Here is a 21,350-nt window from a genome sequence, read left to right as displayed (position 1 = left end):
ATAAGAGAAGATATAAAATCTTATCTCGTGATGCTCCCAAGTCCCTGGATTTGTTTCAGATTTTTCGGTTCAGTTCAGTTGCTCAGTCGTGTCTGACTCTTTGCGACCCCATGGACTGCAGCATGCCAGGCTTCCCTGTCCATCATCAACTCCTTGAGCTTACTCACACTCATGTCCATTGAGTTGGTGATGCCACCCAGCCATTTCATCCTCTGTCGTCCCCTTCTCCTCCTGCCATCAATCTTTCCCAGCATCAGGGTCTTTTCCAATGAGTCAGGTCTTCGCATCAGGTGGCCAAAGTGTTGGAGTTTCAGCCTCAGCATCAGTCCTTCCAGTGAATATTCAGGACTGATTTCCAGAACTGCCTGAGCAGAAGAGGTCCTCCAGGAGCCCCTCCTGCCCAGAAAGGATTTAGGTACGAATGGTTATGGTAGGTGGGCTCGGATGATTTTGTGCTTATACAGAAGGTTGGTGAGTTGAAGATTCTAATGTGAGGCGCCTAGCAGATTACAAAGCAGAATCACAGAACGCCTTCCTAGCTGACATGTCATCAGGGCCTCTTGTATTATTTTCCAGAGTTTCTGCCTCTTTGCCTTTCTTCCTGTCTGTTAAAAAATTCCGAACAAACCTCAGGGTAGCATTGTGAAAAGCAAGGTGAGTATCTTATTTCATTTATTTTCATAATAGGAAAGTCATGCAAGTTTGCTCACTGGAACAAATTACCCACTTACTGAATCAGGAAAGGACAATATTACTTACAAACTGTTCTCTGCTGGTTCTTCCTAGTAGAGCAAAGATTGTTCTAGCATAATATAATGGCATCCAAAATATTACAGCATTAATTCAAGTAACCAGACAGTAAGAAAAAAAAAATAGAGGGCCCTGAACAGCAGTAATGTTCTGCTCCTGGATCTGATTAGCTATGTAAAATACAAAACAGCAGAGAAACCCAGAGACCAGAAAATGGGAGCAGATATACTTCATGATTTAGGAAAAGAGCTTGGAAAGGGAGAGGGAGTTACCCATTGGTCAACTTAACTCTTGACTTTTAAAATGAATGGGAAGTGGGAAGAAACCCATTACCTTTTAATGCAATAGAGTCCAAGTGTAATTCATAATGATGCCGTCCAAACTGCATTCATACTGTTGCTGCTGCCCGGAGAAGTCTAAATGAATGCAAACATCTGTGCTTACCCCATGCCTTGGTACACAGCATGGTCATGCTATAAAGCTCCCCATAAAACAAAGCAGCCTGAATATTACTCAGGCTTATTTTATAATGCTGCCTGAATTTGAAAATGGAGAGATGGAGTTATTATGTACTCGTAAATTCAGGCCAGTTAGGCAGAGAAACAACCCAAGCATCATGCCACATGTTCTTGCATCCTACCAGCTCCTGTAGGTGCTGTTTTGGGGGAAAAGAAAGCCTCAGCAGACCTGTGCACACAACTCATATTCCTGGCAGGTAGAAAACACACGTTTCATAGGATTTGGGAGGGTATAAATCCACTCTTTCATATGATGTCCACTAGCTCCTGGGCTCGCTATGTTTGAAAAGGATGAAAAGTACTATAATCATAGCTTGGGGAGAAGTATTACGGAGACTGAATTAAAGGATGAGCAGTTGGTGAGGGGTAGATTATCCAAAGGTAGAAAATAATACGCATGAGAGATAGTACATGTGAAAATCCCTTGATATTTTAAGCTCTATCTTTGAAGCTCTAAAAAGTTTTCAACTTATTTTAGGAAATATCAATTCAGAAGGAAGTTAGTAAGCATTAGTTCATCACTACTTACTTACTAGTCTTTTTAAAATGTTTATTAGAGCATAGTTGACTTACAATATTGTATTACTTTCTGTTGTATAGCAAAGTGAATAAGTTACACACACACACACACACACACACACACACACACACACACACACACACACACACACACACACACACACACACACACACACACACACACACACACACACACACACACACACACACACACACACACACACACACACACACACACACACACACACACACACACACACATATCCCTTCTTTATTTGATTCTTTTCCCATACAAGTCTTTACAGAGTTTAGAGTATCACTACATACTTATTAAAAGCAGAACTCAATTTATTGAGTACCATAATAATGGGCCAAGGATTGTATAAGGTACTCAGGAAATAAACTTAAGAGAGACAGTCGTGATTTCTTGGGACTTCACTTAAACAAGGGTGAACAGACAAATGTAAATATCTTGATGCAAGTTAATACAACTAGGTCTAGGGAGGAGCTGGAGATTGGAGAGGTGTTTATTTATTTATTTTTTTTTTAATTTTTTTATTAGTTGGAGGCTAATTACTTCACAACATTTCAGTGGGTTTTGTCATACATTGATATGAATCAGCCATAGATTTACACTTATTCCCCATCCCGATCCCCCCTCCCACCTCCCTCTCCACCCGATTCCTCTGGGTCTTCCCAGTGCACCAGGCCCGAGCACTTGTCTCATGCATCCCACCTGGGCTGGTGATCTGTTTCACCATAGATAGTATACATGCTGTTCTTTTGAAACATCCCACCCTCACCTTCTCCCACAGAGTTCAAAAGTCTGTTCTGTATTTCTGTGTCTCTTTTTCTGTTTTGCATATAGGGTTATCGTTACCATCTTTCTAAATTCCATATATATGTGTTAGTATGCTGTAATGTTCTTTATCTTTCTGGCTTACTTCACTCTGTATAAGGGGCTCCAGTTTCATCCATCTCATTAGGACTGGTTCAAATGAATTCTTTTTGACGGCTGAGTAATATTCCATGGTGTATATGTACCGAGAGGTGTTTAGACTGTGGTTGAACCAGTTACTAGTTGTTTCGGAGAGGGAGGTGAAGGAGAGGCGGTCCTCAAGCAGGCCTGTTAGCCCTCCCGTGCGGAGAACCAGATGGATAGAGGCTCTGTGAACAAGTATGGCGCTGGTGCAGGAGAAGAAACTGGATGTAAGGGAAGTTGAAGAGTTAAGTTTTCAAGAAATAGAATTTAATGTTTCTCATGATTCAGGTAGATCTTTCTAGTAGTCAGGAAGAAGTATGGGTTGACTGTTAGAGAGCTCTGAGGTGGAAAGGATTCGGGATACTTTCAGATTAAGTAAAACCAACGCATTTTGCTGCTTTTTGAAGGGTGCTGAGATGATTTCTGGTTTTGTGTCATGTCCCTACTGGACTCTAAGCTTCTTGAAAAGTACCATATCAAATACACAGAAGATGTGTTCACTGTTAAGAGGAAACCTATGGTTAAAAATCAACTGGTGAATGAATGAACTGCATGATAAGTGAATATATCTCAGTAAGTGAAGTGAAAGTTACTCAGTCATGTCCAACTCTTTGTGACCCCATGGACTATACAGTCTGTGGAATTCTCCAGGCCAGAATACTGGAGTGGGTAGCCTTTCCCTTCTCCAGCGACTCTTCCCAACCCAGGAATCGAACCGGGGTCTCCTGCATTGCAAGCAGGTTCTTTACCAGCTGAGCCACCAGGGAAGTCCAAAAGAAAAAGATCAATTGATGCAATTTTCCTCTTCCTGAATATTTCCAATAAGAAGGAGGGAAGGAAGCTAGGAAGCAGGGAGAACAACCTTAAAATGGATTTCATGGAATGACAGAACCGAAAGCATTTGATTCAATAAGGGATCATCCCATTTGATTTGATAAGAGATCATGTGCTTCAGTCTCCTACTTTTGCTGATAAGGAAACAAAGACCAGAAGAATGAAAATGTGTTTATTTAAGAGTCATACATGAGTTGCCTCTGACACCCAAGGCTTCTTTCTCAGTTCTTTTTGTTTGATTTTGTTTGGCTTGGTTTTTTATTGTTTAAACACATTGTCATGATATTTATTATTATTAACAGTGTAAGAAGTGAATATTGGTGTTTTAAAAAAACATATTGTTTGTAAAAGCAAAACACAATGAAGGCGTGTCCTCTCAGAAAAAAGAGATGCAGAGTGAGGCTTAAGGAAAGAGTCGGCTTGGTCTAGACTGTCAATCATGTATTCAGTGAGGCTGATTTTCTCCATTTCTATTTTTAATAAAACCCTTGAGTTCTGGCAGCAAGTGTTAACAAGTCCACTTAGTATTTGTCAAAAAACTTAAGGTACTCAACTAATTAAGCATTCCTATCTTTTTACATTTGACATTTTCATCAACTAGAAACTTTCTAGACTAAATTATTGAATTGGAAATAAAATTTCACATAATTAAACTTTTAAAAATGGATACTTATGCATTTTAAACAGAGAACCAACCCTAAGGAAAGCATGACTTCATGTTAAAGTGGACCAATTACCAACTGAGAGCTTTAAGAGCAGCTTACTTATGATGCCTGAAATGAAATAAAAATTTTAAGTGGCTGAGCTGTCAAATGGAGGAGCCCATGAGATTCACATGTGCCACAAGGATTTCCATTTTTCACTAAATATATGACCCTGTCTTCAACTTGGTTTCCTGTGTATGAATCCCTAGTTTGGCCATTTCACTTCCAACAGTTTTATTAGCAACAGTTTTTCCTTGGTTCCTGGGAAGAAAGTTAGTTCTAGGGAATAAAGTGATAGTCCAGTAATGGCTTTAAGAACTAACAGGATAGTCTCTTCTTCTTTTCTTTAATCTGTTTCCCCTTTTGAGTGAAGTGTATATTTTCAAAATGATGCCCATGTGTGTATCATTTACGCTTTTAAAATCATCCTATTTTCTTGGTACATGACCAATGAGATATGTGATTTCAAGGAAGTCCTTCTGAGTCTGTCCCTTCTTTATCTTAAGGGATAATGTCTATTGGAAGTATTTTTTGACACAGTGTTGACATATAGTATTAATAGTTGTTTGATAAATATCCAGGGAACTTATGAATCATTAAAAGAGATTCTTGGATACTGCTTTGTTAAATAAACACCTGTAAGCCAAGGGATTTTTTTTTCTTTTTCAGTTAAAATGCCTAGGCCAAGTGGCATTCTCTTTTAGAATTTGTGTCATCTGTAGTCCTTGCAAAAGATATTATGGATCATTTGTTAACCCGATGGCAATTTTGTGGGTTTCTCAGTCTATTGCTGAGGACAGCTGTGAGCAGCTGTATATTTAACTCAGAGTATTCTATGCATGGTGTAAATGTGTGCCTTTGAAAGACAGGGATAAATGGTTTTACTGTGCTCCATTGGGTGTGAAATGGTTAAAGAGTAATAAAACCCTGAACTTTATAGCAGAGATAAATGATTAATAATATTACATGTAAAGTAAAATTTTGGTGATGTTTTTGTTTACTGGAGAATGGCTTTTTTGTTTTGTTTTATTGTATTATTATTATTATTTTTTCCATTTATTTTTATTAGTTGGAGGCTAATTACTTTACAATATTGTAGTGGTTTTTGTCATACATTGACATGAATCAGCCATGGATTTACATGTATTCCCCATCCTGATCCCCCCTCCCACCTCCCTCTCCACCCGATCCCTCTGGGCCTTCCCAGTGCACCAGGCCCGAGCACTTATCTCATAAGTTTGGACTTCAAATCCGGAAGTTATCTTTCAGTGAAGATGAGAGGAGGTTGGAGAATGAATCAGGATAAATCACATAACGAATGCGGATGTGTAGAGCAGGTAAGGTCTGCCGGTAGAAGGGAATACCTGAATATAATGGAGGCATCTTCAGGAAGCAAAGATGGTTTCAGTATAGAGGCTCATGATAATTCTAATTGCTATAGTTCAGGCAGACCAGAGAGGTAGGGTGATCAGCAGAGGACTACAATCAGATAACTGAGTCTCTGCAGTAGCACGAAAAATCAAAGAGAAGCCCTTCCCCAGTAAGAAACCCGTGGCAAGACGTCCCTGGTTCTCCAGTGGTTAAGACTGCGCTTCCACCGCAGGGGACGCAATCTTGATCTCTGGTGAAGGAACCGAGATCCCACATGGGACCAGTGGCAGACATTTCTGCAGTGATACTGAAGGGAAGTTTTATCTTCTTACCAATGGAATTAATAAAGATCCTTATCAAAGGAGCTTTGTGCATATGCAGTGCCATCTATGTGAGATGAGAACAGCATGGAGGAAGCCTCGAAACAGTAAGAGAAATACGGACTGAGCAAACTTCCCTCCCCTAGGCATACCTTTTCACCCCTTTTGGTGAAGAATTGCAAATTATTATATGTTACTATGAGTTTGTTTTACATACAGCTACTCGCTCAGTCGTGACCTACTCTTTGCGATCCCATGGACTGTAGCCCAACAGGTTCCTCTGTCCATGGGGTTTTCCAGGCAAGAATACTGGAGTGGGTTGCCATTTCCTTCTTCTGGAGATCTTCCCGACCCAGGGATTGAACCCAGGTCTCCTGCGTTGTAGGCAGACGCTTTACCATCTGAGCCACCGGGGAAGTCTTGTTGTACATAAATATGCTTAAATTAACAGCACCATAACTTACAGTCCTCATGGTGTAGGTTTAGTCAGTCTCACCTGTTGGAGACACGTTGTCCTCATAAATTACCAAGTTATAGCACCACTGCCAGGATTGCTACAAATGCAGATCTGAATGGGGCAGAGTCACTGATTGGCACTCAAGATATCAGTTTAGAAGTGGGTACCCCTGGGTAAGAATGTGTTACCCCAGCAAGACTTGCTTTTCCCTGGGTGTGCTACAAATACATCTCCTAACTTCAAAGTAACCCAAAGCATGTGTCCCATTAATGACATTCCAGAAAAATTGTCTTCCACTAAAAGCTTATGCATGGCTGACCCTAAGGCTACACCCAGGCCTCAAATGCATCTAGTTTGTTCAGTGACACTCTGAGAATAATATGAATGGAAAAGCCACACTTTCACTCTGACTAGACCAGGAGTGGTAGTCAAGAGTTCTGGGGAAAAAAGTTCTCTATGAGGCTTAGCCTTTTCTTGTTGGTTAGTAGCTAAGTCCTGTCTGTCTCTTTCGTGACCCCGTGGACTGTAGCCCTCCAGGCTCCTCTGTCCATGGGGTTTCCCAGGCAGGAATACTGGAGTGGGTTGCCATTTCCTTCTCCAGGGGATCTGCCTGACCCAAGGACCAAACCAGTGTTTTTATCCATGCGTTGTATCATGTTACTTCTGCACTTAATCACCTACTATTATTTCGTATTTTCGTTGTGCCAGGCCTAAACTAACTGTGAGCTTTTCATGACCTTCCATAATCTGATACCTCCTTTGCTTTCTGAAGATGTTTCCATAAGAGTCGTCTTCTATAGGAGCCCTTCCCTGCTCTAATCTCATCACCAGGAAGGCCCTCTTGTTTATCTCTGCCGTATAGACTGTGATCTCCCACATCTTAGGTACTGCTGTCCCAAAGATCTCCCCTGTCCTCGGCTTCTACACTATGGCTGTTGAGTACCACATAGTTTACCAGATAACTGTTTGCTACCTTCTATAGTTTTCTCCTTTAATTCTTGTTGTTCTTTCCAATTAGAATTGTATTTCTTGAAGGCAGGGACTTTTCTGCTAGCCCCATGGCACACAGCTCAGCAGTGAGCAAATAACAGGTCTCAAACTATTTCAAACCTATGTTTTTAAAGTTCTATTTAGGTAATCTCCTTGGTAGAAGCACCCTTTCATAGAGCTGGAGTGCTCTATTGTTTTGTGATCCTACTGTCTGGTTATCTGTTCATTTTACTGCTCCCCACTTTTCATCCCTTCCATTGCAGTGGTGGCCTGAAAGTAGCATGTGGATTAATTTTGAAAATGAAGATTAATTGTGTTTTGAGAACTTTGCAGCATCCCTTATGATATAATTAGCATTTCTCCATGTCATTGCACAACTTAATTTGAGAAACATTCTAGAAATTACCAGCAGAGCTTGTGTGATGTATTGGCAACAGCTGATGCTGGTTAAGCTCATTGGCTAATATGGTCACAAAGTGCCACATGTAAGAAGCATAAGGTCAGAATGCAGGAGAACAAAGATTCCCTGGACGATTAATGTCTTGAAATGCCTGGATAAAGCCGAAATGAGAGAGATTTGATGATGGTATCATAGAAAGGTTAGGTAACACTATATCATTACTGTTATTTTAGCAGTTTGATTTTCATGGTGTGTGGCTCTCAGTAATACTTTTTTTAAAAACCCACCTTTTGTCGACTTTTGTGATCAATGACTCATTTCTGTTGCTTTTCATGACTTTATCTTGAGAGTGGGTAAAATTGTGCAGGATTTAATTAATTGGTATTTTAAAATTACCTGTTTTATTTCTCCCTGTTGTCATGATGGGTGTAAATTTTTTTTTATTATGATAATAACACTTAACATGTGATTTACCCTCCTGAAAAAAACTTTTAAGCACACAATACAGCATTGTTAACTATAGACATGGGGTTGTATAGCAGATCTTTAGAATTCATTCTTCTTCTTTGCTGAAACTTTATACCAGTTGAATAGCAATTTCCATTTTCCCTCCCCACAGACTATAATTTTTATTAATACTATAATTATCCCCTAAAGAGTTTTATTGTCAATGTCAATATCAATAATATCAATGTCAATCTTATTTATTGTCTTTTTTTTACTCTTTCAAGAAGTCTTATGTTGCCAAATTATTCATTGACCTAATACTTCATTTCCAAAATTGTTTATAATCTAATCCCATTATTTGAGAAAAATCTGTCTCCAAATTCCAGCTCATGAAAGCCTAATTCACCCACCTTTTTTTTTTTTTCGATAGCCACTTGTATTTTTTAAAACACCTATGTTGGGCCCCAATCATTTTTCCCATAGGCAGAAAACCTCTCAACCCTTACTTAACTTTCTTCCTTCAGAGATTTTCAGTTCAAATCTTAAAACTTTTGTTCTCTCTATGCTGAATGGCCTTCTACTCTTTGTATCTTTTTCATCTGTCTTTTGGTTATTGTTTTGAAAATAGAGTACATAATCTTGAAATAATTATGATATATGTGGAGTCAGTAATATTTCAGCTTATACTGTTTATCAAAGGCCTTTTAGGAGTGGAAGGAAGGGAGCATTCAAGATTCATCTACATCCATTGCAGTCTGAATGAATCTTTATTTCTGTGACTGTGACTTAGTTTAAATGTTCCATGTTATTTTTCTATAACATTTTGTATTCTTACTGTGTTCTGCTTTTTTCCAACCTTATTTGACCTTCATTGTATTGATTTCAGTTTATCCAATTTATCCACATGATATTAGATTATAACCCAGTCTTTTGTGGTTTTCAGAAATCTTTCCTAGCCTTGAAATGCCACCAGATCCTAATAGTTGTATGAAGTCAGTCTTTAAATAAAACCAGCAGGGTCTCTGCAGTCACCTCTCAGTTTAACACCAGGTGATTCACAATTGTAATTTAATTTCAAATACTTTAATTAGGAGTGTACTTTAGCATTATTTAACATACTTCCTATTTGAGTATGCAACATTAAATATGAATTCTCTTTACATGTCACTTAAATTTAGGACATGAAACGATGAACTGTCCGGGAAGGCACCATTTCCTCTCACATACTGTTGGCATGTCTGGAAGAGAAACAATTGCCTATTGGTTCAGTTTTTAGAACTCTGGGAAGACTCTCTTGTCTAAAATATATCTCCTTAGGGCTCTATGCTGGCAATTGCAGCACTGTAACTTGGGTTTTATTTTTAACTCAAGTCTGTGCAAATTACTCTTAAATGCAAATTACTCTAAGTTTTAGTGCTCAAGCATTTTCAGCTGCTTGTACTTGGGGTTGTCTAAGGCAGCAGAATCTTGTTCTAAAGGAGATTTTGGTAAAAGGCAAGATCATGGGCATATGTGGTCCTTGATGAAGATGAAGTACACATAGGACAAGAAAGAAAGGAACTTACAAGGGACCCTAAAGACAAATATCATGTATTTTAATTGTGTCACAGTGATACTTTGATGTCCAACGTGTGCTTTTCCTCTTCTTGGTTTTATCCATACTCTGATCAAGTAGCAGGGAGGACAGACGTTGTTGAAGAAAATGCAAAGGATGGGAGACAAGGAGATGTTCAACTTGTGTATGATAAGGCAGAGACAACAGTCTTGATGCCAAGGCATCTGATTTGCACAAGTTGGGTATTTTAATAGAGCACTGGGTTTTCCAAAAGTTTAGTTTGGGAAATCAAAGCCTCAGAGGAGTAAGTTCCAGAAATTTGTGATAAACATATAGTACCAGCTTTGGGAAGATATCAGTAATTTCATCCAAAAACATTCCCAGAGATGCTCAGAATAATGTTTGGCCAAGTGTCTGGATACCTCATTGACACAGAGAATTAATCATCATGGGGAAGTTAAGTAAATGTTTGTGATCACATAGCTGGAAGTGGGTAGGCATTGAACTTTAATCAAGATAGGTAAGATACAAGAAGATTTTGCTTTTAGTAACTATGTGACATTATCAATATTCCTTTCATATCTAGCAGATATTGGGATCTTCCTTTGCATCTTTACAGCCATCCCAGTCTAGCACCAGTTTTTCTCCTACCCAGAAACCACCGAGATGATTGGGAAACTGGTAACCCTTCCTTCATTTGCTTGCTCAGGAATCATAACTCCCCTAACACTATGGACAAAATCTGGACATTCAGGTTTTCGTGTCATGGCTCCACGTTTCCAGCCCTGGCTCCATCTGCACGGGTGATGGAGATGCACTGTGCTTGAAGCAGAGAATTCAGAGTCTAAGGTGCGGGGCAAAATTGCCTGTGGCCAGAATTGCAAAGCAAGTAGTGTTTATGTGTATTAACATGTGACACGCACTGAGCTAGGCTGAGGGGATGGACGAAAGGAAAGTCCATAGCACAGCAGAAATTTGGGATGCCTGTAAGGATGCTCTGAAGTCATTGTCAAATCTCTGCTAATGAATTAGGCATGGTGGGGAATTCTAACGTGTTCCTACTTGCTTTCTGGGTGTATTCAATTTGTTTTATTGTTCAGTCTCTAACATTAATATGCATTAACAGATTTGCTTGTTACTGTTAAGATTAAATGAGGTAGTGCGAGTCATCTGTAAGTGAAATGTGCCAGGACCTGTCCCTATTCTGCCTTATTTTAGTTATATTTGAGGACAGATAGTATCTATCCTGTGCTAATTGCTCAAGGGTGCAGAGCTATGACTCACACAATGCTGCCTAATGTCCTTCCTGATTCCTGTGAATTTCTCTGTCCACAACCAAGTATTCTGACTGTGACGTGGACTAAATATCTCAAATGAGACACGAATAGTGGGATTTCTACTCCATTAGGCAGGCTAGCCCAGTGTCTATGGCCTGGGACTTGCCAGAAACGCTGCATCTGTGAATTTCAACCTGCCCTCACTCACATTCCTTTACCCTCAGAAGTCATTGATAATGTTTCCTTTCTCCTCCTCATCAACCGACAAGTGTTAGTACACTTCATCACTACTTTACTGGTGATAATGATAAATCCAAATAATATTTACACCAAAATATGTTTGAGGATTGGTTTTAGAGGGGAGGAGGAAATTTTGAAATGGTATTAACATTACTCAAGAGAGGAAAATAGGGCATGGGTTTACTGGAGTGGGTAGCTGCCCCCTTCTTCAGGAAATCTTCCCAACCCAGGGACTGAACCTGGGTCTCCTGCATTGCAGGAGACTCACTTACCATGTGAGGCCCTAGGGGAGGCCTAGTTAGACAAGGATACTGGTGTACACGGAGCCCGGGGTTAGAGATACTCTGTTCCTGGCCCTGCCACTCCTGGCTTCCTGGGGAGACTTTGGGAAAGTCATCCACCCTCATTTCCCTTGAATTTTCTTATCTTTAGCAGAAGAATTAGGTACTCCCCATGGCTCCTGCACAGTGTCACGTACTGTGATGGCAACACACCCATTAACAAGAGCAGCAGGTGGTGGGGTGTATCCTTTGCGTATCTCACATTCAGAGAATTCCCAGCTTTGTTTTCCTTCAAGAAAGTCTTGGAAGCAGATGCTATGTCCTCATATGTTTTTCTGAGAGCATTGGCAAGGCCTGTACTCTCGGCGTTGGTGGAATTGACAATATAGCACAGATCTAAAGGGAATTGTATATGTGAATAAGCTTGTGAATATATGCAGAAAGTGGGGTGTGTGTAAGTGTATGTATAAAACGAGTTTCTGGGTTTTGAACTTTCTCTCCGACGGCCTGCAGTTTGGGAAGACAAGCCTGTATTTCCCTGCTTTGGTTCATCCAAAACACACTGAACACAAGAAAATCAGAGTAAGAGTGTCTGCTCCTGTCCTTGGTTCTGGGCTGAGAATGATTCCATCAGGATGGAGAAAACAACCATTCTAAGCTTACCCTAGCGTATCTGAATGAAGCGTTTCTTCTTCTTGTTCAATATGAACAGCCCTTTTGTTCAAGCTCACGTGTGTCTTTTTAAACTGCCTTTATCTTTTACTGTAAGAAATAAAGGGGGAGAAAAGAGAATAAGGATATGGAAGGCCCAGAGATAATATGTTGACGGAAGTTCCATTGACCAGAAAATATATTTGGAAATGAAAAAAAAAAAAAGTGTCAAACACAAAATGATAAATGACTAAACTACCAATTTGAAGGAGGATAACATGAGTAAAATGCAATTTTATTTTTAAAGTTAAAGAGTTTTCATGTTAAACTTTCGACTTAAATTGTATACTGTTTTTAAATTGATAAATAAGAAGGAAGCTGTTTTATGAAAGTAAGCTACTACTATAGAATGCCTTATAAAGTCCTTCAGCTGAAGTTTGAATATCTTACATTCTGATCTGCAAATACAAAGAACAACTGAAATCTACATAGAATACAAAGTGAGTTTTTAAAAATGAGGTTTGGATGATAACTCACCTGTGCTAACCCTTTCCTTCTCTTTAAAGTCATGAATTTGCTCATTACATTTTTGAATTAGAAATGAAAATAATTCTACTTCTTATTTTCACATTTATTGTACTTAGTGTTAAAACGTCAAATGCCAAACTGTACAAGGAAATATTGTACCAAAGCAGTTTGGAAGTGTGTATGAGATACTAAGGCATCTGGTTGAGTAAAATGAACATTAAATCAACTGTTAGGCATCTGTTTTGTATCTCCAACATTAACTATCAGGATGAAAAAAACTTACTAGTTGTGGAAGGATCTTTTTTGTTGTACCTGAATGCATCAGGATGATTTCTGTCTAGAAATAAAGAGTAAAAAGATGTAAACCATTCTGATAATGAGGTTCATCTCCTAAAACAGAAGTCTAAAACCACCTAGAGGTGGTTTACAATCAGTTAGAAACACCTTGACAGTCAGACATACATAGCTATCTCTTCATTAACTTCTGCCCCGCACCCTCACAATCAACCCATTTTACTTCTTCCCCAATCCACCCAACCACACACTTTTAATTTTGCTCTCATTGGTGGGCCTTCAGTGAGAAAGCTAATGCACAAGTCTATCAGGTTTTCTCTCTTAGTATATGAGATCTATTTTAATCCTAAATAAGAGAACTGTCTGCTGAGATGCCAGGGACATTCATCAGGAAGCTTCCCAAAGGAGGGGGATGGTATTGAATTCTCTAGGAAGCCCATGGTCAAAAAACTGTCACTAGGAAGACACTAGGAAGCTCGTGGAACTCACTTCAGAAAGGAGCTGGGGGGCCCTGTTGAACTCTTCTGGAATTTCTCTAGGGGTGAGTTTCCCTGGGTTTCCTGACCTCCAGCCCAGGGCAGGAGGAGCAGAAAAAGGAAAGCACCCAGAACCAGGAGGAGAAACCTTTCCTCCTCCAGGGTCCCTCCCGTATTCTCCACGGACAGAGACGAATGTCATGTCAGACGGCCAGGGAGAACTGTTTCAGGATCACAAGCGTGCATTTGGAACTGAGAGGTAATAACCTGGGAACTGGTACATTCCTTCTTGTTGTGGAGGGCAAAATCATGTCTGAAAATAATAGAGTGCTGAAGTAAATCACAAACCAGGATCATGGAGGGGTGTGTGTATGTGTGTTACTTGCTCAGTCGTGTCTGTTTGCAACTCCGTGGAAGGTAGCTGGCCAGGCTCTTCTGTCCACGGAATTCTCCCTGTGTGTGTGTGTGTGTGTGTGTGTGTGTGAGAATCACTCAGTTGTGTCTGACTCTTTGCACCTCCATGGAATGTAGCTGGTCAGGTTCCTCTGTCCGTGGGATTCTCCAGGCAAGAACACGGGAGTGGGTTGCCGTTCCCTGCTCCAGGGGATCTTCCTAACCCAGGGATGGAACCCAAGTCTCCTGGTTTTTAAAAGATCAGTCCAATCTTCTCTGCTTCTGTGATTTAAGCTATAAGATGATTATACATTTTCTGTGTCTTTGAATATAAGACATCATCAACTGAAGAACAAAACCACCGAGGACCACGATGGTGCCATCGTGATAGAAAATCAAGGCCAATCAGACTGTGACATGCTATTGACTGTAATGGGCGCCCCTGTTTCTGAGACATTAAAATGTGAAAGAAAGATCTTAGAAATTTTCAGTCTTGCTTTTAGAATCAATGCAACATAAGGAAAAAAGGATCATAGCTTTGTTTAGTAGCCCCAGCAAATGATCTCTCGTCTCCCTCTTCTGTGACCTTCTACTTACTCAAAGCTTAATAATCTTTTCGTGTATTGTATTTCTCCCACCTCCATAAAAACTTTGATAGTTTACTTTCCACTCTTCTCATCGCCTATAGTCTTTGGACTGCAGTTGATTATATACGCCAGTATTATTATTACCTGATTGTTTCATGTGTATCATACCTGTCTCCCTATCTCCCTTGTAATTCCTTGAGAAATCTTATTTGCAACTTAGATACATTTATATGAAGTTTGGAAGATTTGATCAGTAGATCTGGTGAGCACAGTAAATCATTATTACTATATGGGGATTGAAAATAAGTAGCCCAATCACATGGATTTTTGTGAAGATTTCTATTCCTGTTTGACTGCATACGTCGAAATGTGGTTCATTGAGACATGTTGGTCAGTCGTAAATATTTACATTTAATTTGCATAAGAATTGAGCTTTGGTTTTTATGTTCAAAGTAAAAGCCAGAGCATGATAGTATAAAATGAACATATATTTGAATTTGGCCTGAATTGAATAGATCTCTTAGATCTTCCACCAACATATTTGTCCACATCTCTGGGATGTATATTGTTACCATTAAAATCAATTCAAGCTTATTGAATCTTCCTTTCCTGGAGCTCGAGGTCAAAGGTAACCTTCGTTGGCCAGCAGATACTGCTTGAAACCAAGGTCACTTCAAGTATTTCTAGTAGCAAAGATATTTCAGAAGGCAGACAGGGAAAGGAACTGATACATGGCTTTTCTCACTAGAGAAATTGCGACAAATCACGTTGGAAGAAAATATAATTTCAAAAGAATTGTTTAAAGAACAAATTTTAAACATTTGCTGTAGTGACAGAGGGGGAAGGTTGTTTTGCAATTTAATTTTCAACTATAAGGGTACAAATGAAAGTCTGATGATGCTTAAATCTTGCTAGAGGTCTTTTGGACAGCAAAGGGTAGTGAAAGAAACAGGGAGAAAAGACATAATCACATTGTTTGCCTAAGTAGTAAATTAATCTCCTGCTTTCTTGCAGAGGCAGATCATACCTCTGGGGTGAAGTTTGTGTTGCTTTTTTGCTTTCCTATTTCCCTGCATTAAATGTGTTACTAATAAGAGTGGTGGATTTGAAGAATTGAGCATGGCCTCTATATTGCTTCCCAGGTGGCTCAGTGGTAAAGAATCCACCCACAGTTCAGGAGACATAGGAAGCGCGGGTTCGATCCCTCGGTCAGGAAGACCCCCAGTCAATGGAAATGGCAACCTACTCCAGTATTCTTGATTGGAAAGTTCCATGGACAGAGGCGCCTGGCGGGCTACAGTCCAGGGGGTCACAAAGCGCCAGACACGACTGAGCATAGGACACGCGCGTGTGCACACACACCCACGCCTGTGTTGCCCCCGTTATGTCACTGAGCCTGCCTTCTGCCCAGTCCATGTACTGGTAGTCCTGCCTACACCCTGAAAACAGAGGGCTAGAAGGTACTTCTAACTCTGATTTCCTTAGCCTGGGATGATTTTTTAAAAATAAGTACTTTGAACAAGCTTGATTTGAATTTAGATGTACAGAACAGTCTTTTGGACTCTGGGGGAGAGGGAGAGGGCGGGATGATTTGGGAGAATGGCATTGAAACATGTGTATTATCACATGTGAAACGAATCGCCAGTCCAGGTTCGATGCATGGGACAGGGTGCTCGGGGCTGGACCACTGGGATGACCCTGAGGGATGGGATGGGGAGGAGGGTTCAGGATGGGGAACACGTATACACCCGTGGCGGATTCATGTCAATGTATGGCAAAACCAATACAACGTTGTAAAGTAATTAGCTTCTAATTAAAATAAATAAATTTATATTAAAAAAAAAAAAAAACACTTTACTGAAACCCCTCAGAGAGTTAGGGACTTTTGGGGACGTGAGCCACCTGTCTCCTTTTCATGACCCTGCAATAAACCTTTCTCTGCTCCAAAAAAAAATTAATTTTGGGATTAGATGGATGATGGTGAAAAGCTAGCAAGGGTAAAATGATTGATTCATTTGGACTTGAATTATGTGAAAACCATAAATATTATAAAATTTAAGGAAAAAAATATTGGAAGTAAGCTTTAGACTGTGAGAAAGTTCATTCAGTTTTTTTTTTTCCAATCGTTTTAGTTGATAAAAACTTTATTCTTTTATTTGTGGTTACATCCTGAGTCACAAGATGGTGAGAAGTGATGTAAAGCCTGGGAAATGGGGGAGGTCTGTGAAATTATTATAAAATTATTGAAATTTTAGCTAGTTATTTAGAATAGCTAGGACATGGAAGCAACCTAGATGTCCATGGGCAGATGAATAGAAAAGGAAGTTGTGGTACATAAACACAATGGACTATTATTACTCAGCTATAAAAAGGAATGCATTTGAGTCAGTTTTAATGAGGTGGATGAACCTGAAGCCTATTATACAGAGAGAAGTAAGTCAGAAAGAGACAAATCCTGTATATTAGCGCATATATATGAAATTTAGAAAGACGCTACCAACAATCCTACATGCAGGCATCAAAGGAGACCCAGATGTGAAGAACAAAGTTTTGGACTCAGTAGGAGAAGGTGAGGGTGGGATGATTTGAGAGGATAGCATTGAAACATGTATATTACCATATGTAAAACAGATGACCAGTGCAAGTTTAATGCATGAAGCAGGGCACCCAAAGCTGGTGCTCCAGGACAACGCAGAGGGAAGAGGTGGGGAGGGATGTTAGAGGGGTGTTCACGTGTATAGCTTGTGGCCAATTCATGTTGATGTATGGTAAAAACTACCACAATATTGTAAAGCAATTATTCTCCAATTAAATTGATTAAAAGAGAAATTCTAGCTAGAAACAGCCTCACCATATGTGCCTGAGATGGCCAGAACCTGACCCCTACATGATCAGTCTCGATTCCTGCTGTCTTCACATTAGAGATTCATTATATTTCTCCTTGGAGCCTGGGTAAACATAGATAGGATTGCCGTCAATGGAACCATTCTATGAGAGGTACACATGAAGAGATGAATTATACATACTTTGCTTAAATTTACTCACACCTAAGGCCTTAATTTTTCTTGACGTTTTGCACATTTCATGGATACTTTAGGAAATAAGCAGGTCTCTTCAAGAGCTGAATTTTCAGCCTCTTCCATATTAGATTAGGGAAAGAAAGGGAGATTCCAGAAAAAAATAGAACCATGGGGTCCCTTTCTTGTTGAGGGCAGCATGTCTTTGTGACTGGGGGAAACATTGTTTGAGGGTACTGCTCGTCAAAGATGCACAGCCTAAAAGTTAAGAATTATATGCTGCTTGGCAGACAAACTAAGGCCTTAAGCCCAGAGTCTAGCATCTCAGATAGCTCTGAGAGACTGCTTCAGACAGACATGGGCGGAGCCAGGATGCATAGGAGTTTTTGCAACAAAGACCAGGTAGTCAGAATATGAAAAGATTACTGTTAATCAGAGAAAACCAGACATCTCAAGTGGGGGGAATTTTGTGTTTTTCTCTGTCTGGAAAGATGGAAAAGTCTGGGCTCACTGAAATCGTTGCTTCCATAGGCACCTCTCAGCTCTTGGGGGCCAGTATTCTGTGGTTTCTCATCTGGAGTTTTCTCAGGGGCGCGTCAGGGGGTGGCTGCAGGGTCTGGCTTGATGGTGGGCGTTATGTTTCCATGCTGAGTCCCCTCTGGGCTCACTGCTGGCACTGCTGGAATATGATGGCTTGATGGCTGCCGCATCCGATGTTTACTAATATGGCAGGCAGTATTTCTTTCATTGACACATACAACCTACCAAAAAGATCGTGGAAAAAACTGGTAGGGTGTGGTAATGCCAGGATACATTGACAGTGAAGTGAAAATGTTAGTCACTCAGTCGTGTCCGACTCTTTGCGTCCCCATGGACTGTAGCCCGCCAGGCTCCTCTGTCCGTGGAATTATCCAGGCAAGAATACTGGAGTGGGTTGCCATTTCCCTCTCCAGGGGATCTTCCCAACCCAGGGATTGAACCTGGGTCTTCTGCATTGCAGGCAGAGTCTTTACTGTCAGAGCCAGCAGGGAAGCCCACCCACTGGGACTTTCAAAACTGAGGTCCAAGAATATTGGTCTCTTTCAGTGTCTTTGAATAGGTGGAGACAGCAGCTGTGATCTGTGGCAAGACAGAGTGAGCCAGAGTCAGACTGGAAGCTCTGAGTTGCAGACCTGCCTCCATTCCTTAAGGAGCCTCTCTCAGAGGCCGTAAAGTAGGTTTCTCATTGTAAAGTAGAAGTGGCTGTTTTTCCTAAATTACATCATCCAGCGAGACACTATTGGGTAAATAAAAGCATCTCTGTAAGCTCTAAATTGCTGTGAGAATGTTAATTGTGGTTATTACTTTGTGGCGTATTTGGCAGCATCTGTAAATGATGATTCTCTGCTTTCTTGTATAAGCATCTCTTTTACTCCATCTCTTGTAAATAAGTCCAAAAACATAATAAAAACACTACTCCAATACTATTGCCACAAGATCTAGGATCAGTTCAAATACAGTGTCATCTAAATTTATAGGAAAAAAAGATTTTTTCCTATCAATTTCTCAGTTTACAAGAAACAATCCTCTTTCCAGCCTACCCTCTCCTCATAAAACAAACCAAAACACCCCCCCCAACAAACAACAAATGGTGTTCTGAAATCAATGGTTTATGTTGACTGATCTATCAAATGGTGGCCCCAGTCTACATTCAGATTAATGGTGCCTGGGGTGTTTTTTTCTAAGAGTGGTTTCCTGGATATTTAATCCATATAGCTATGAGTCTGGCTCAGAGCAAATAAGCAGCAAATCTTAAAGAAATCTTCATTCTAAAGTATGGAAAAAGTTGCTGCTTTGTATCATAACCTGGATATTTTAGTTTCAAATAGAATACACTGATATTTAGGCTTAGATCTTTTTTTTGTGCTTTCATATCAACGACTAGGTTAGAAACATTGACCTTTATCTACATAAATTTATGTCGGCAAACTCCATTGTGAGGAGCACGGGGCCTAGAATAAGAAGATCTGAATCTCATTTCAGCTGTATCATTTAAGAGACATTTATTTGAAAAAATGAACAGGCTGTATGACAGTTTTCTTTAGATGTTAAAACTCCTTGTAATTCCTCGTTGTTATTATTTGTGACAGGCAGATGGGAGAGTTACTTAAAGAGAAAAACTAAGGAGGTCTTTCAAAGTAAGACCTTTAAAAAATTTTGCTTTACTCCACTTAACTTTTATGCAAGACCTGCGTTAGTACATGTTCTCACCAACTGAATCCAGACCTTTCAGCACTTGTCTGGCAGGGAGCATTTATAGAGCCATCATGAATCTGGAGAAGCCGGAGTGGTACCATCAAGCCCCTTCTCTGGGCACTGCGTCCTGCATCTCAGCCTCAAGATGCTGAGAAGTGAAACATTTCCTGCCATATCGGTGGGTTGGCAAGAAATGTCACAGCTCTCTGTGATTCCAGCTATCTGCAACAAATGTGAATGAGGGCTCCCCAAAGGGAACACAATGCCTGTGATCCAGCAGATGCCTCCACCCTCCATGGTGACTGCCGAGGAGCCAGTGGAGGGGAAATGCGCAGCAGCCTTCCTCCACATCTCCAGGTGAACAAGGGGTTAATGATGCACACAGTCAAGAAAGGGTGTGGCCCCAGATAGCTGAGGTGCTTATGAAAGGAATGCATTCAGAGGCTGGCATCTTCCCCCCAACACAGAACAACACTAAATTCCTTAACTTGATACATGGTTTTCCTGTGTGTGTTAGTCACTAAGTTGTGTCTGACTCTTTGCGACCCATGGACTGTACCCCACCAGGCTCCTCTGTCCATGGGACTCTCCAGGCCAGAAGAATACTGGAGTGGGTTGCCATGCCCATCTCCAGGGCATCTTCCCAAATCAGGGATTGAGCCCCATCCATCTTCCCACATTGCAGGCAGATTCTTTACCATCTGAGCTACCTGGGAAACCCAGCTTTCCCCTCTGAGCTACCTGGGAAGCGCTGGTTTTCCTTACTTAACAATAATTTTTGATGTTCAGACTGCCTGCCCCTTTGTTACAAACTTGTATATGGCCCGACTCCCTCTCCCGCCTCATCAGAGCAGTCTCTCAGCATTACCTGAGATGCTGTCTCCTGGGCTTGGAGTCCTTAACATTCCCACCAAATAGAATAGCTCTCTACTTTCAGGTTGCAGCTAGTATTTTTAGTCGACAACACCACAGCTTGGAACAGTGTGTGAGCATCTGTGCTTTGTCTCCATTTATTTGTGTCCTAACATAATTGCTTCTTTACTTTGTGGCATTTCAGCTTAAGAAAGGTTTCAGAGCAATGTTCTACTTTGGGGCAGCCAGGAAACCTGTTCTTATATAGGAAGACTGGATGCATTTTCCCCTACCCATTATAGGAGGCTCAATTCTGAACTTGCTAGGGCAGCTGTCAAGGTGAACAGTTTTGCACTTGACCTTTAAAAATGTAGCATATTCTCACAGAGAAGTTGGGAGGTAAAATATCCACCCCTGTTAATATAGGAAAATTATATGGGTGAAGATGCTCAAGTGTATCTATGCAAGGTTCAAAAATGTCTCGTGCATTAGAGCCTGTTATTTGCCTGACTTATTTTCATGCTTTCGAAAGCTCATTATTTTTGCCTGGGAAATCCCATGGACAGAGAAGCATGGCAGGCTATGATCCCCAGGGTCACAAAGAGTCAGGCATGACCTAGTGACTGAACAACAACTACAACAAAATCTCAGTGGAGTATTTGGGCTTGTTGA

Source organism: Cervus elaphus, chromosome 27 (assembly GCF_910594005.1).
Source record: "Cervus elaphus chromosome 27, mCerEla1.1, whole genome shotgun sequence".
Lineage (NCBI taxonomy): Eukaryota > Metazoa > Chordata > Mammalia > Artiodactyla > Cervidae > Cervus > Cervus elaphus.
Note: the sequence above shows the minus strand (reverse complement) of the source record.